The following is a 15,739-nucleotide window of genomic DNA, read 5'->3' on the forward strand; positions in this document are numbered from 1 at the left end:
AACAAAGAGGAACAACTCGTATGACGTAGCGTTGCCAATCTAATATATTTGAATAATCTCCCCTGCTCAAGAGTTTCTGGCAAACGACAAAATAATTACTGTATGTCACCTGCACTCCGAAGAGAGAATGAATAGTTGAAAGAAAACTAATGGAGATAGGTACTATTTATATATATATATATATATATATATATATATATATATATATATATATATATATATATATATATATATATATATATATATATATATATATACATACATACATATATATATATATATATATATATATATATATATATATATATATATATATATATATACATAATATATATATATATATATATATATATATATATATATATATATATTATATATATATACATACATACATACATACATATATATATATATATATATATATATATATATATATATACATATATATATATATATATATATATATATATATATACATATATATATATATATATACATATATATATATATATATATATATATATATACATATATATATATATATATATATATATATATATATATATATATATATATATATATATAGTCTCAGTCTCAGTGGCCTTGGTCGAAGGGTGAAACAACATTCATCAAGAGATAATTGAATATTACATCCGTATCTTGAGAAACAGGTTATAGAAGAAGCAGCAGACGGAATACCTGCTACGCACCAACTGCCTTCATTAATAGTCGCTAGAGGGTTTGAAGAAGACGAGTTCTTTTCAATAAAATATTAAGTTATTAATTGGTAAATATGACCATTTCATACGAAGGCCACATTCCTGCATTCAAATCATTCGTCTGCAGAATAAAAAATGTCAATTATCTCAATTATCCATTTTTTTAAATTTAAAGTTCAAAAAGTGATACGTTTTCTTCTTGTTTTTCTTGTTTTATGGGGGGTGAGGGGGTGTGGATTATTTCGGGTTTTTTGTTGTTGTTTTTGGGTGTTTTTTTTTTGGGGGGGGGTTGTTTGTTTTTAGTTTTGTTTTGTTTGTTTGTTTTTAATTTCGTTTTGTTTTAGGCTACGCTTATTTGTACTACCACTGCAAATAACGCCAGAGCTTATTTGTACTCTTACTAAAAATAGAATTTGCGTAATTACTAAAAATATAACATTTTATACGGATAGAACTGCAATATACAATGAATTATCTGGAAGTCAAAAAGTGAACACTTCATCTCATCACAATCACATTCTATTATTACAAGTTGATTTTGACGGACTTCGGTAATTCTTCACTCTTTTCAAGTCACAGAATACTCAGTTTACAAGGTAAGCATACGAAATGCACATTTTAATTCATTTCTTATTTTTATAACTAAACATGCTTTGGGGTTGTGTGTTTGTTGATTGTGCATCAGCTGACGACACATTTGTCGCTACCGCGAATTTCTTAACTTTATTACTTTATTTTGTGAAAAATAACAATAACAGGGCTTTTAAAAAATTAAAATACTAATCCCCCCCCCCCCCCAAATAATTTAAATCAGCCTTCCATGTCAGGCGATTATAACCAGGTGTTTCAATGTTCGATCCCCAGTCAAAAGGTTGCTAATTTTATCAAGATCAAGAGGTTTCGAGTACTCAGGACATTCCAGGCTCAGGGTCCTTTAAAAAAATTCTTTTCATTCAGTTATTGTTATTATCTTTATTATGGCCGACACAGCATGCATCGTCCATACTTTTTCAAAACTTTTTTTTTTTGGGGGGGGGGGGGGGGGGGGCTGTTTTTTTATATCGGAAAATTGGGTTTTGTATGTTATGTTCATGGAGAGAGAGAGAGAGAGAGAGAGAGAGAGAGAGAGAGAGAGAGAGAGAGAGAGAGAGAGAGAGAGAGAGAGAGAGAGTAATATATTATATAGATAAGATATCTGTAGTGGTAGTATTATTAGTAGTTTTGAAATGCCTATGATGATGACAATGTGAGATAATTATATTAGTGTGATTATTTTTATCATATTTTTAAAAATTACGTACGGCTATGTCGTAGTGGTATGACACTCGCTTTTGGACCGGAAGGTCCTGGGCTCGAGCCTCGCTCGGCGCATAGTTGAGCCCTTGGAAAAGGCACTTTGCTCACTTTCTCTCACCGGACTCAGTTGTAAAATGTGTACTTGGCCGTTAACTGCGTTGTCTCTGTCCGAAGAAATTGTAATATCGCCTAACAGACGTTATGTCCCGTTCAACATGCGAAGCGTTGCTGTCATAAACTTTAGCATTGGCATGTATGTGCCTATTTCGCTGTAGTGAATTTAATTTAATTTTTTGTTTTCATCGACAGCTAACATGAAAGAACACTGTTGACGTTACTGGTGTCCTGACAATCCATAAAGATGCTGGCTCAAGGGCTATTCTGGCAAGGTGTGTTGAGGCAAACCTTTGCCTGTGGCAAAACTCATCAATCAGCAAACCATCATCTAGGCCAGCAGACCAGAGTGTCTGCATGCACTTTTTGACAATGGTTAGTAATGTTTTCAAATCTCCATAGCGCCTTTACATTTTTTATTGGTGATCAATAAAATAAATGCTCATTTTTCTAAATGAAAATGGCAAAGCATCATTTGAATTGAATTACTACTGAATGTATTAACTTAACGACAGACTATAGTTTGTTGCCAAGAGTTTTGTTCTATGGATGTAAAACCAATGAAATTTCAAGTGTGTTGGTGTGAATAATGATCATTTTTAAAAAATTGCTATGTCTTTGACAAATGCATTTTATGACAATAATGCCATTTCCAAAAATTGCTAATGAAATGTGTCTCTTTTTTATTTCAATTTTTCCATCCAGAGCAGGATCAACCCTCTTTGTGGAACTACAAAAAAGAGGTGGCAAACAAGTAGTGTTGACTTTTTCTGTATTGAGGCGAAAGAGATTTTTATTCCAAGGGTTTGGGAAAGCAAATTTCTTTTTATTCAGAGCTAGTGCACTATTTAACTGTTTTATTGTCTAGAATAGAATTGATTTTGCAGTTCAACTTGACTAGATATCTAATTTTATACGACTTGTCTCTCAAGTAGAATAAAAAAATGAAAAATGAGGACAGCGTGCCATATTATATTTTGAAAAATCATTTAATATATCTAGAAATCATCTGTATAACCTATTGTATACAGTAAATAATTAGGTTTTGTGATTATAATGATGAATTCATAAGGTATGATATCATATTTGACCACAAAATTATTTTATCTCTGGGCGTAAAAAAATCAATTTTACAGGATTTTTTTTTATCTAAGGGGTATGGGTTAGTGAACCGATTATAATTTTTTTTAGACTTAGATCAATCTACAAAATTTTCGTTTTCTTGTCCTATTACGGTCATATTTTGAAAGTTTGATGGATCATTTCTTTTAGTTGTCTGCAAAATCAGCCTTTTAACTTTATGTCAAATTATAGAAAAAGCTTGCGCTTTCTCAAATGTCTGTTTTATGTCATTTGTCTGATTTTCTAGCAATCCTACCTTAGTCATTTTCCTTTAAATTATCTTCAAATTTATTCAGAATCTTTTCTATGATGTGTTTTACATCATGATGTAAGTGTTTGGGGGTAAATTAAAATTTAGCAATTTTATAAATTTTAAAATTCATTTGTTCCTGTCGATCCGCGCTAAATTTTCAGTTGAAATCAAATAAAAATTCTAAAAAAATTATTCCAAGAGTTTTCATGATATAGCTATTTATGAAAGAAACATTGTGTTTGAATTTGAAAGAAATTTATATGCTAGTTTTTGGTGCATCTATGTTAGAAATTTTAGGGTTTTACCTCTAATTTTAGCTTATGTTGCCCCTTAAAAAAGTTTTTTTTTTTAAATTCAGTTATTTTTGGTGTTTAGCATCAAATTATACATTACATTATTACTTCATGAGATATAGTTAAAGAATTTTAGAACTATAAAGCATATTTGACCACTAAAGTAATTTTTTGGTGAATAACAGCAGATATTAAATTATTTCGCAATTTTTTTTCTTAGAGGTATGGGTTAGCGAATTGTTTATAATTTTTTTCAGAATTTGATCAATTTATAAAATATTACTGTTTTCTTGTTCCATATTGGTTATACTTGATGAATGTTGGCCTTTGTCTGCATAATTAGCTTTATTCTCAAATTAAAGACAAATTTTTCATTTTCTCAAAATTTCATTGCGCGTCATTCTCTGATTTTCTAACATTCACATCTGGATTGTTTCCCATCAGATTGTCTTCAAATTTGGTCAGAATTTTTCTTATGATGTGTTTTGCATCATGATGGTTGGGTTTTGGGCTAAACAAAAATTTAGCAGTTTTATGAATTTTTAAATCAATTTTTTTTCCTGTCATGTCACACCAAATTTTCACTAAGAAATCGAAAAAAAAATCTGAAAAATTTATTTTCAAGACTATTGTTAAACCTATCCATCTTGTTGTAAGAAACATTTTGTGTAAATTTGAAAGAGATCTGTTCGTTGTTTTTTCCTGCATCACTGTAAGAATATTTGGGGTCTAATTTGAGCTTATATTGTCCCCCTGGTGGTAGGGATTTGGTAGCTAATAGTATTAGCGCTGGTGGTAGGGACTCAGTGAGTAATAGCGCTGGTGGTAGGGACTCAGTGAGTAATAGCGCTGGTCGTAGGGACTCGATGAGTAAAAGCTCTATGACTCGCTGAGTAATAGCGCTGGTGGTAGGGACTCGGTGAGTAGAAGTGCTGGTGGTAGGGACTCAGTGAGTAAAAGCTCTATGACTCGGTAATAGCACTGGTGGTAGGGACTCAGTGAGTAAAAGCGCTGGTGGTAGGGACTCGGTGAGTAAAAGCGCTGGTGGTAGGGACTCGGTGAGTAAAAGCGCTGGTGGTAGGGACTCGGTGAGTTATAGCGCTGGTGGTAGGGACTCGGTGAGTAAAAGCGCTGGTGGTAGGGACTCGGTGAGTAAAAGCTCAATGACTCAGTGAGTAAAAGCGCTGGTGGTAGGGACTGGGTGAGTAATAGCGCTGGTGGTAGGGACTCGGTGAGTAAAAGCTCTATGACTCAGTGAGTAAAAACGCTGGTGGTAGGGACTGGGTGAGTAATAGCGCTGGTGGTAGGGACTCAGTAAAAGCGCTGGTGGTAGGGACTCAGTGAGTAAAAGCGCTGGTAGGGATTCAGTGGTGTCACTGATTTTATGACATTAGAATATAAAGAAATTTACAACTACAATCGGACTAATGATTTTACAAAAGGTCCCCACAAAGTATATCTTTAAATTATTAAACAAGTCTGTTGATTAAATTAAATTACAATTTTATTTTAAAAGATCAAGAAAATGTCAAAATAAAAATGAAAGTTTTGACAACGAAAATGTACCTTCCGTAACATATAAAGACACACAAACAAATCTTGTCTTCTTGCTCCTCTGTAATCTTGACACAGCATTGCTCTGATTTTTCGTGAAGATGTGTAGCATGAACACTACTTCACTCTATACCGATCACGACCCAACAAGTATTGAGAACAACCATGCTTCTCAAATTTGTTTTACATACAGGACTTTGCACTATCCTTTTGAATCTGGATAGAGACTTGACCGACTCAATTGTTAACGGGCACCTTTTTACTATCACACTCTTTTATTGAGATGTGATATTACGACTTATAATATCCCTTTTTATTTCGTCATTGACCGACCAGCTTTTGAAATTTTGATATTCTACAACACAGTGTTTGGTCTCCTGTGTTATATTTGTTTTATTCTGTACCGGCCTGTATAACACAGTTTCGGCCTTCTCTGTGTTATATTTTTATTGGGACATATAGTAACAGATTTGCCTTCTCTGTACTATGAATTGGTCACCCGTTCACGGACTGACACAATACAGTAGCCTGCACTATGCCTTGCTATCTTCCGGCCCCAAACGTACTTCACACAATCAACCCTGCATTATGTGAAGGATAGCTAGTGACGTTTGGCGACTGAGAGACGTTGTCATCACAAGATAGCATAGCAACAGGTTTGAAAAATACCAACTCGTGGTTGCCTAAAGCTAATATCCCATTGAGACTTAAGCTCATTCTACAGTAACATGACAGCCCCACCCACGTTAAAAATTTACTTTTTTGGTGGTTTATTACATGAAAATAAATTTTACAAATAGACAATGAGTAAAGGTATTAAGGGAATTCTGTATGAAATTTCCTGTGTAGAGTCACATTTGAAAAATTTCGCAGTCTAACTGTCTCTGTCGTGTCAAGGGCATCTTTATGGTCGCATGTCTCTGTTATCTGGAGTCCCTGTCTGGTCAGTCTGTGTGTCCATAACGTCTGTGGTCTCTCTGTCTGGTCAGTTTGTGTGTCCATAACGTCTGTGGTCTCTGTCTGGTCAGTCTGTGTGTCCATAACTTCTGTGGTCTCTGTCAGGGCAGAGTGTGTATTTATGTCTGTGGTCTCTGACCAGTATGTGCATTTACAATGTCTGGTATCTCTGAAAAGTCAGAAAGAGGGTTAGAATGGGGATTTGTCTGTATCAAGTCAGTCATGTCAACAATGTCAAAGTCTTTACATTCAGAGACACAAGAGTCAAAAACTGTTCCAACTGGGAGATTGTTTGCAGAAACTGATGTTCTCCCATAACTTGAAACAAGCTATTGATCTTGTTTGTCACTGAAGATACAATTCGATACCGTCCTTCCTGTGTATTTGTCACACGTCATACTGGTACAATGTCAGTTTCAGGTTGGTCATGGATTTCCAGTCTTTCGCCCGCCATGACCCTCATCATCTATGCACATAACATTCACAAGTGGATACAAATAGATTTACTTTGTATGTTGCATCCATAACAAACACATAACAAAAAACACTCAAATCACGCCTCATTCTTCCCGTTACTTAAATACTCAAAACTACCATCCTCATTCACACTGAACTTTGTTACACCTCCTTCCTCCTCTATCTCTCTCAGTAATTCCTGTACCGTCTCACCGTCCGTCCTGTCAATATCAGTCTTGAACAATCTCCGCTGCAAATCTTCGACATCTTTAGGCAATACATTTTATCCTTGGCTTGATTGAATGTATTGCCTAAGTTGGGTTGTGGACACCTTTGTTTTAGCCATAGCCTTCACTGTCTCATTCACAAGGGGCAGGCGATTCTCCGGATAAAGTGAGGATGGCTAAATGTAAAAAGAAAAAAGATTAAAAGTACAAAATTGTATGCAATAGCATTCAATTCAGACCTGCCAGCTAACAAAACAAAAAAAAAGCATTTTATTTTTTATTGACAATTTAAAGACAAAAATCTGCATATAAACCCATAATGCACGAGTTGTGTTTGTCACTCTAAAATACTTGAATGAACTAAACTGCAACAGGCGCTCATCAAATTCAAGGGTTAAATGAATGACTGCAGAATCCCAAAAAAACGTCGCTTCATTGTCTTTGTAACATTTTCATGGCATACAAAAACGCAATAGAGTGGTCACCATTTATAATTAGTCCTCAGAAATCAAGCACTTATAACTGCATCGTACTCATAGTCAAAGTCAAATTTTATTTTGAAAAGTCTATGGACAACCATCAAATCTTAAAATTCCTTATCTGGAACAAAAAAAAAAACAAAGACAAAAAAAAAAGACCCAAAAAAATACCACCTCCTAGATCTGCTTATATTGTCTTACAGGACTTAATAGCGCTTGCAACACTATAAAAAGGATGATGATATGGTGACTGATTCAATAAATAGGGAACAGTAGAGTTCACGAGCACCTCAAAGATGTACCAATTTTGACATTACCTCAAAGTCTCACCGAGACACAAGCAAAGGATCCTGCTAAAACATTTACATAATGCAATAATATTCAAAACCTATAACGATAACAGTACATAACAGAGAGATGATTTACAGTATAAAAAATCATCTCAAGAAGAAAGGTACTGTATTTGACTGTCTGCCTCCCAACTAAAGACCCCCGTAAGGACCAGGAAAAAAATGAGCAATCTTAATCCATAACAAAGACAGGGAGCAACATGGAAAGGGAAACCAAATATAAGGGATAGAAAAATGTGAACTCTCTGCCCAGAACCCTTCCAAGAAATTTTTTTTTAATAAAAAAAAAATACAAATTCTGGAACAGTCAATTTTGTCACAAGCTGGTCATAATATCTGCATCTCAGTGCGCCACCTTGAATGTATCGTAATAAAATATGAGTTGGAATGGCTGTTGTCCTTTAAACATTTGGTCATGGTGTCAACAGTGCATTTACCTAACTAATCTATTACTATATATTACACTCAATAGTGGGAGGGGGGAGGGACAATTAAGTACTGAAAATATAAAGTAACAAGAAAAGAAAAAATAATACATATTTATAAAAAAAATTGAGTCTAATTGCAACTAAAATAGAATTTGCGATTAATTGCTGTCAAGTGTAAAATTTTCGGCAGCGAAAAACTGCAGTGACAAAATATCGATGGAAAATAAGTATAACATGAATGAGTCTTACCAATTTATCACATGGGTGATTTTCATGGTGGTGATTAGCCCCTGTAACCCTCAGAAGCCAGTATTAATTTCAGAGTCCTGCATGGTAAGAAAAACTTTTTATTACAAAATAATAAAATTATCCACAACATAGTATGATAAAATATTAATAGCGTTGTCACTTGCATAACTCAATTGTGAAGGATTTCAACATGCAGATTATAGAGCAATTGAAAATAAATCTTAATAAGACATTCAATAATAATACTAATCCAGCGCAATCAGATACAATTAATGAACAAATCAAGTCTTTCACTTTTTAAAACTGTTCTGGTAATAGTTGAACTATTGTCTTGCTGCATTACATCGTGCAGCCCGCCCACTGAAGACTGTAAATGAGCTGCAGATAGGCACACATTGCCTCTTCCTCTGGATGTTTTAAAATTCAGAATCAGTTTGATTGCTTTATTAAAATTGTCTTGGCAATCAAGATAGAAAAGCTGATGGTGATAATTTACTTCCGAGTTATTCTGAAATATTATAACCTTGTGCATATAATATTTTCATTTTTTTTTAAATATGTAAAAGTAAAAAAACACCTCCTGCCCCCGTCCAAAAACAACCTCCTACCTCTGGTTAGGGCGAACTCCTTTGCTTGAAGTCAATTGCTTTTTGCCCTGCTTGCATTCATAGACACAAAAGTCATAAATTAGCCAACTTTCCTCAGGGTGATATGATGGAAGCTGAAAAACACGGAATAATATAAAAGATCTTAACATAAATACCTAAATATTAAGTTTAAAAATTGCAATATTTTCTCCAACTGAGACAAAGGTGTTACAGTTCAGTACGTTAGAAGAATAAGAAAGTAAGTCGAGAGTTTTCTCGAAGAACTTAAATTTGTGACATGGTACTCAAATCAGGGACTAGGTCAAAAGCTGAATGGCACAAATGGAAAGCCAAAGGCATGTTGTTTTCAATATTTAAAGTCAATAAAAATTCAAATTCTGTGCATTCTAATATTAGTATTAGGCAAACTACAGACTACACTAAATTGAATTGTATTAAGTGAAAGGATCTTGTCACATTCAATCAAGCTGTCATTTGAGAAAAATTACTTCATTATAAATTGAAGTTCAGATCGCATGTTTGAAGCCGTATTAGGAAAATTCATGTATCTGTGTATAAGCCAAGTTTCATCAAAATCACAGTGGCAACGAGTGTCTAATATTTGCCACCAGATACACTCGTAAAATTTGAGTGTAGGCCTATTTAGCAAAATCATATATTAGGAATGGTTTATACTACATCATAAAGTAGCGCATGCCCGTCATCATCCTGCATCTTTTTTAAATATTAAAAAAAGAATTGAGCTTTCATAAGCCGCAATATCCACCAAACATGCTCAAAGCACTTTACAAAGGATCCATGACTAGCAGCAACACGTAACAAGTAGAACGTTAGGCGATGTTTTTCTTCTGACAGACAACGCTCTTAGGGGATAGGAAATCATACACATGAGTACAGTGAGAGAATGTGAGTCCTTGGCGAGGCTCGACCCCAGGACCTTCCAATCCGGAAGAGAGTGCCACACAGCCGCATTTATCTTGGCTGTTCTTGAGAATTTGCCAAACACCTACAAACTAATTAGTAAAAAGAGGGGAGATGGGCAGAAATAGACAGACAGATACACACTCAGAGAGAGAGAGAGAGAGAGAGAGAGAGAGAGAGAGAGAATATATCAGTTGCCTGTGGTGTCAGTCCGTTTAGGAGTCAGGTGGCGGAAGAAGTCGTCTAGCACTAGTACTTGGGAAGTAGTAGTAAGTAGTAATATATGGGAGGTCTTCTGCACGTTCCTTGAGCTAAGGAAAGTATTCCTTCAACTAACCTTAAAATAAAAAATAAAACCTTGTACATTTCCAACACTTGGACCTGCACTATGACCTATAACTAAAACTAACAGACAAAAAAAAACCCCGCTAAGACTCCTCTCCAGTACCTTTCAATATTTCAAATTGAATTATAATGGCTGTGGAAAACTAAAACAATGGTCATATAAGGAAATTTACAATCAATCAAGTTGTTCTACAGGTTTTAAAATGAAAATATGAAGTAACAAGATATCACTCTAATATAGTGACACCTAACTAACACTAGACATCACACCAGCAGCAATGCTGAGCGGAGTAATTTTACTTTTTTCTACATTTAAAATAAAAAGTGGCATCTTTCATTTCTTCTAATTCTTAACAGACACGATTATGTCCACTTCACATCTCAACAACAGGGACAATTTTTTCACTTCTTGAGGCAGTCTTTTCTTACTTCTTTTAAATTTCATTTTTTAAAGCTTCTTTATTGATTTGTTTATAAGTTCTATTGTTCTTCTTCTTATAATTTCATTGTCAATATCATTTTCATCAGCATACTTTTACGGTACTTTTACCATGTTATTCTTACGCTCTTACAGTTACAGTACAGCAGAGCGATACCTAATGCAGGCCTTTATAGTGCTACTAAATTTGAAAAATTAAAATAAAACGTTTGACAAAAGATCCACAGTTCAAAAGCTAAAACTAAAACAATTATAAAGTGAAACTACCTCGAGGCTCGAGGAACATCGGGGGTAAGGTCTCCCGCCCATACTGGGCACTGTGGGACTGGAAGTCTAGAGAGCTGCGCCGGTGGAACCCGTAATTTAGCTTCTTAAACGGTTCCGATCATTAAGGAGAGGAGTAGTACCTATCTAGTTGTAGTTATTAGTAGAAGAAAAAGAAGGAGCATGTTCAGGTTCAAGTTCAACCCTCTTAGTAGGCACTTGCAAGAATTTTTCAAAATAGTGGCTATGGGAATTAATTTAGCGTAGAAAAATAAAGGGGAGTGAAACATTAATTAGAGTGAAAAATTATCGCTCTGTCTCAACTGGTTAAAAGTTATGACCGTTTATGTGGTGGAAAATCTCTATATAGGAAAAAATGTGACCAACAGCATCCCAATGGATAATCACGTATAATTCAGAAACAGCTTCAGATACAACTTTGAAATTTTTACATGTGGTAAATCAACATCTCTGTAATACATTGCAAACAGAAAATGAATTATTTATTGAGAAAAAAAAGTATAGTTTTAGAGCTGAGACAGCTGAAATCAAGGAAAAATAGATCACGGACATACAAATTTTGGAAAAGTCAATAATAAAATATTTATTCACATGAAGATAGACCAAATACACCACTGAATCGGCGTCATTTAGTTGTTCACTTTGAACTTTTCAAAATGAAAATAGACCTCATAAAAGCAAAGATATGAACTGACAAATGTTTGAGGTGGTGTACTCTTCTTAGTTGATAGAGTGAGAGTGAGAATGACGAGAAATGAGTTGCCACTTAATTAAGGAAAAAAATTGTCGTATCCAGTTTACTTACCTTCTTTGTTGACTTTTAAATAAAAAGTACATTATTCTCATTTTCGAATGTTTTCAAATTGGAGAAAAGATGAGAATGTCTCGTTTACCGAGAGGGCCATTATTTTTTTTTTTTTTTTGCTTCACACTTCTCAAAGAAAGACCGCGAAAAGTGGAGGCTGGTCGGCTGGTCCTTGAAAGCTCACAAATGCAACTTTAAACGCATAAGAGTGCTGGGAGTAGTTACAAATAGGTAAAGGAGCGGTGGTTTGCAACTTTAAACACATAAGAGTTCTGGGAGTACAAATAGTGAAAAGCGGTAGTTTTCGCTATTTGTAGTGGTAGTACAAATAACCACTTCGTTTGATTTATCTTGTGTGTGTGTGTGTGGTTTTGTTTTGTTTTTTGTTTGTTATTTTGTTGATGGTTTTGTTTTGTTTTGTTTTTTGTTTGTTATTTTGTTGATGGTTTTGTTTTATTTTGTTTTTGCTTTTTGTTTTTTGTTTTTTTTGGTTGTTTTTTTTTTTTTGTTTGGGGGGGGGGGGGTTCTTGTGGGTCTTTGTCGTTGTGTGTATATGTGTTTTGGGGGGTTGCTTTGTTTCCTTTTTTTTTTTGGGGGGGGGGGTTCGTTTATTTGGGGTGGGGGAGGGGGAGGATGGTTGTTTTTTGTTGTTGTTGTTTTGGGTTTGTTTCCGTTTGTTTGTTCTTTTTGTCTGTGTTGTTTGTTTTTTTTTTATTTTAATTTTTTTTGTTTGTTTGGGGTTTTTTTTTTTGTTTTTTTTTTTTTGTTATCAGGCATGCAAATACTCGGGGCTGAGCGCATATGACCGATTTGTCTAGAAACTGGTTCGACTTAAATTGCCAACATTTAAATCGGGTAAGTAGTTGATAATAAAAATATAGAAGTTAAGGAAAGCTTTTTATATATGATGATATACGTGTATATATATATATATATATATATATATATATATATATATATTATATATATAGATTGTGTCATGGTCGTTTCATTAGCAGCATCGCCATTGCATCTAACTCTAACATACTACCACAATCGATTCTAACCTCAATAGGTGAAGCAAGGAAACCGTTAACCATTCATGTTATTTACAAAACGCTTGGAAACAGAAGCCTGGGGCGGATTGAATTTTCAAAAATTGTGAATGAATTTGGTTTTGTGTCAATGATATTGATTCGCGTTTTTGTTTTGTTTTTTCCAATGAGTTCCTCGTCGCCTAAGAGAAAAAGTACTGCCGTACTCTGGAAAAACCCATATTTAAAAATTTGGCCGGAAAACTCGTCCTTCAAATATCGATCGATTTAAATTAAATGACCCCTATCTTGGCAAAAACTCTCAAACCTGGGACTTCGCTATCAAACAACCCTCATTAGAATAAAAACAAACAAAACGGTATAGATAGTGTGAAGTTGACGTCACTTTGGTCTTTGTTTTTGCCATCCACGTTTATGAGTATTTCTCACTAAACTGCATTAACCAGATTATAAATGTTCAAGGTTACACATAGTTTTCTCTACGTATTGGTCCATTATAGATAGTATGCGCTTGGCTTAGGAGTTCACAACATTGCCATCCGAAGTATAACGCACCAACACACAAAACTATGTGTAACCATGAACGTTTATAGTCTAGATAAAACAGTTAAGTGAAAATTACTCATAAACGCGGATGGCCAAAACCAATAACAAAGACCTGAGTGACGTCATCTTCGTTCTATCTATAGTTCCGGATGGCAATGTTGTGAGCTTCTTAGCCAAGCGCATACTGTCTATAAATAGAGATAAATTAATGTTTGTGTCTTTAAGGCAGACTCAGTGTTAGATTTATATAAATAAAATGTCAGGGGTTTTTTTCCGCTGCTGTAAATGTGTAAAACGGCATTTTGCTACCTTTAATTATTTTAATCGAAGGCGACTATTCTTTATTTATCAACTCAATTGTTTGCTTATCTATTTATTCGGTTTGGGGTATGTAGTATGTAGTAACAGTAGAGATGGTTTGTGTAGCTGGTAGGGAGATTAATGTGTTGATTTATTATGTATGTCATTTTTCTATTTAGTCATTCATTTATTTATTCATTCCTTTGTTGTTGTTGTTATTTTGTTTTGTTCTTTGTGTTTTTGTTTGCTTTTTTTTTTTTTTTTTTTGGGGGGGGGGAGGAGGGTTGTTTGTTGTTTTGTTTGTTTGTTTTCTTTGTTTTTGTTTGTTTTTTGGTTTGTGGTTGGTTTTTTTTTTTTGTTGTTGTTGTATTTACCTGTTTGTTTTGTTATTTTGTTGGATTTTTAATTTTTGTTTTTTTTTTTTTTTGTTTTGGGGTTTTTTGGGTTTTTCCTTTATTTGTCTTGTTTTGTTTTTTTTCATTCACTCTTAATCCAAATACTCAAGTTCAAGAATCAGATGAGTCGGCATCCCGTCTCCTCAATCAGTCTATGTAGGAGCTTCAGTCACATTATTATTCTCGATTATTTGTATTACATTTTATTATTATTATTATTATTATTATTATTATTATTATTATTATTATTATTATTATTATTATTATTATTATTTTATAGCGTGATGCATCGGCGTTGGAAATATAAATGGAAAACCCATGTTCCAATATAACGTCAATCGGGTACGTCCCCTGTCCCGGTCCCGGTCCCCGCCTACTTATTGCCCTAGACAGTGAGTGGTCGATGTGGATATTGATAAGATATTGAATGGATACTTGAAATAACCTTAGTTAAACTATCGGCATCAATATATATATATATATATATATATATATATATATATATATATATATATATATATATATATAATATATATATATATATATATATATATATATATATATATATATATATATATATAAATATTATATATATATATATATATATATATATATATATATATATATATATATATATATATATATATATATATATAAAGAAAGACCGGGTCGTTATGTAAGAAAATAATCAAGGATAGATAGGGGGGAGGTTGTGACGTCAAACTTTCTACTCTTCTGATTCCAAAATCATTGGAAGTGTGTATGTAACCAGTCCTTTGGAGGACCAATAATGAATAGGTTACGTATTGAATGATAAGAAGGCATAAATGTTTTAGTAGCAGGATGTATTGGCAGGTTTTTATGATTATGGGACGTAAAGAACTGGGGTGGATGATCTTAATTGGATTCAACAGTCTGATGTCACGTCGCCCAGCAACGGCGGCCATCATGGTTCTAAACAAAGAAAATCGGTCCTTTTTATTCTTCATGCTGGATAGAACTTTTTCATATGTCTTGTGATCAGAATGTGTAAAAGTAAAAAACATGATCAGATTTATAATGTTTTTTCCCTCTGGATACGCTTTTATGCTCGTCGGAGAAATATTTCATAAGGGCGTCCGCCATTGTTCTTATAGTTTAGAGCCAGTTACTAAGTTACCATGCGTCATTACGAGGGAAGTGACGTCATGACTGTTGAAGCCTATTGACGACCATCAATATATTTTGACTAGATAATAAAGGCCATCCACTCTAAAACTGAAACCAGTTTCAATTACACAAGGTATGTATCTAGTCATCAGGAAGAGTGGTTTTACATTTCCAATGAGATTGGAACCAGTTTGTTTTGACATCACACTTTGTTCCTTATATTTAAATAGCACCAACTAATGTCAGCATAAATAGATGGGTTTTGTTTGTGATCTTTGCGGTGGTCCAATCTCATGGCTAGATGGCTGCAGGTTCGACCCTCGCGTGAATCAATAGATAGTTCGAAGATGACGTCACTCAGGTCTTTGTTATTGTTTTTTGCCATCCGCGTTTATGAGTAATGCTCACTGAACTG

At 34.0% G+C, this 15,739-nt stretch overlaps 2 long non-coding RNA genes across 4 annotated transcripts; one reads left to right on the plus strand and one right to left on the minus strand.

Annotated features, from left to right (window-relative positions):
• Nucleotides 1–1,053: 1,053 nt before the first annotated feature.
• LOC144961639 (uncharacterized) lies at nucleotides 1,054–4,187 on the plus strand. Its single transcript, XR_013643236.1, has 3 exons — nucleotides 1,054–1,315; nucleotides 2,325–2,504; nucleotides 2,835–4,187. It is a non-coding gene; the product is annotated as an uncharacterized LOC144961639 (long non-coding RNA).
• A 1,096-nt stretch (nucleotides 4,188–5,283) lies between these two features.
• Nucleotides 5,284–12,235, minus strand: LOC144961636 (uncharacterized). 3 transcript variants are annotated; one of them, XR_013643234.1, is made up of 4 exons: nucleotides 11,901–12,235; nucleotides 9,106–9,218; nucleotides 8,498–8,574; nucleotides 5,284–7,167 (listed from the first exon to the last, which is right to left on the minus strand). It is a non-coding gene; the product is annotated as an uncharacterized LOC144961636 (long non-coding RNA). The 3 variants fall into 3 exon arrangements; XR_013643233.1 differs by lacking the exon at nucleotides 11,901–12,235 and adding an exon at nucleotides 10,628–11,354; XR_013643235.1 differs by lacking the exon at nucleotides 11,901–12,235 and adding an exon at nucleotides 10,364–10,519.
• Between the last annotated feature and the right edge of the window lie 3,504 nt (nucleotides 12,236–15,739).

This window comes from Berghia stephanieae, unplaced genomic scaffold, assembly GCF_034508935.2.
Source record: "Berghia stephanieae isolate SIO BIC M18660-M18661 unplaced genomic scaffold, UCSD_Bste_1.3 scaffold341, whole genome shotgun sequence".
Taxonomy (NCBI): domain Eukaryota; kingdom Metazoa; phylum Mollusca; class Gastropoda; order Nudibranchia; family Aeolidiidae; genus Berghia; species Berghia stephanieae.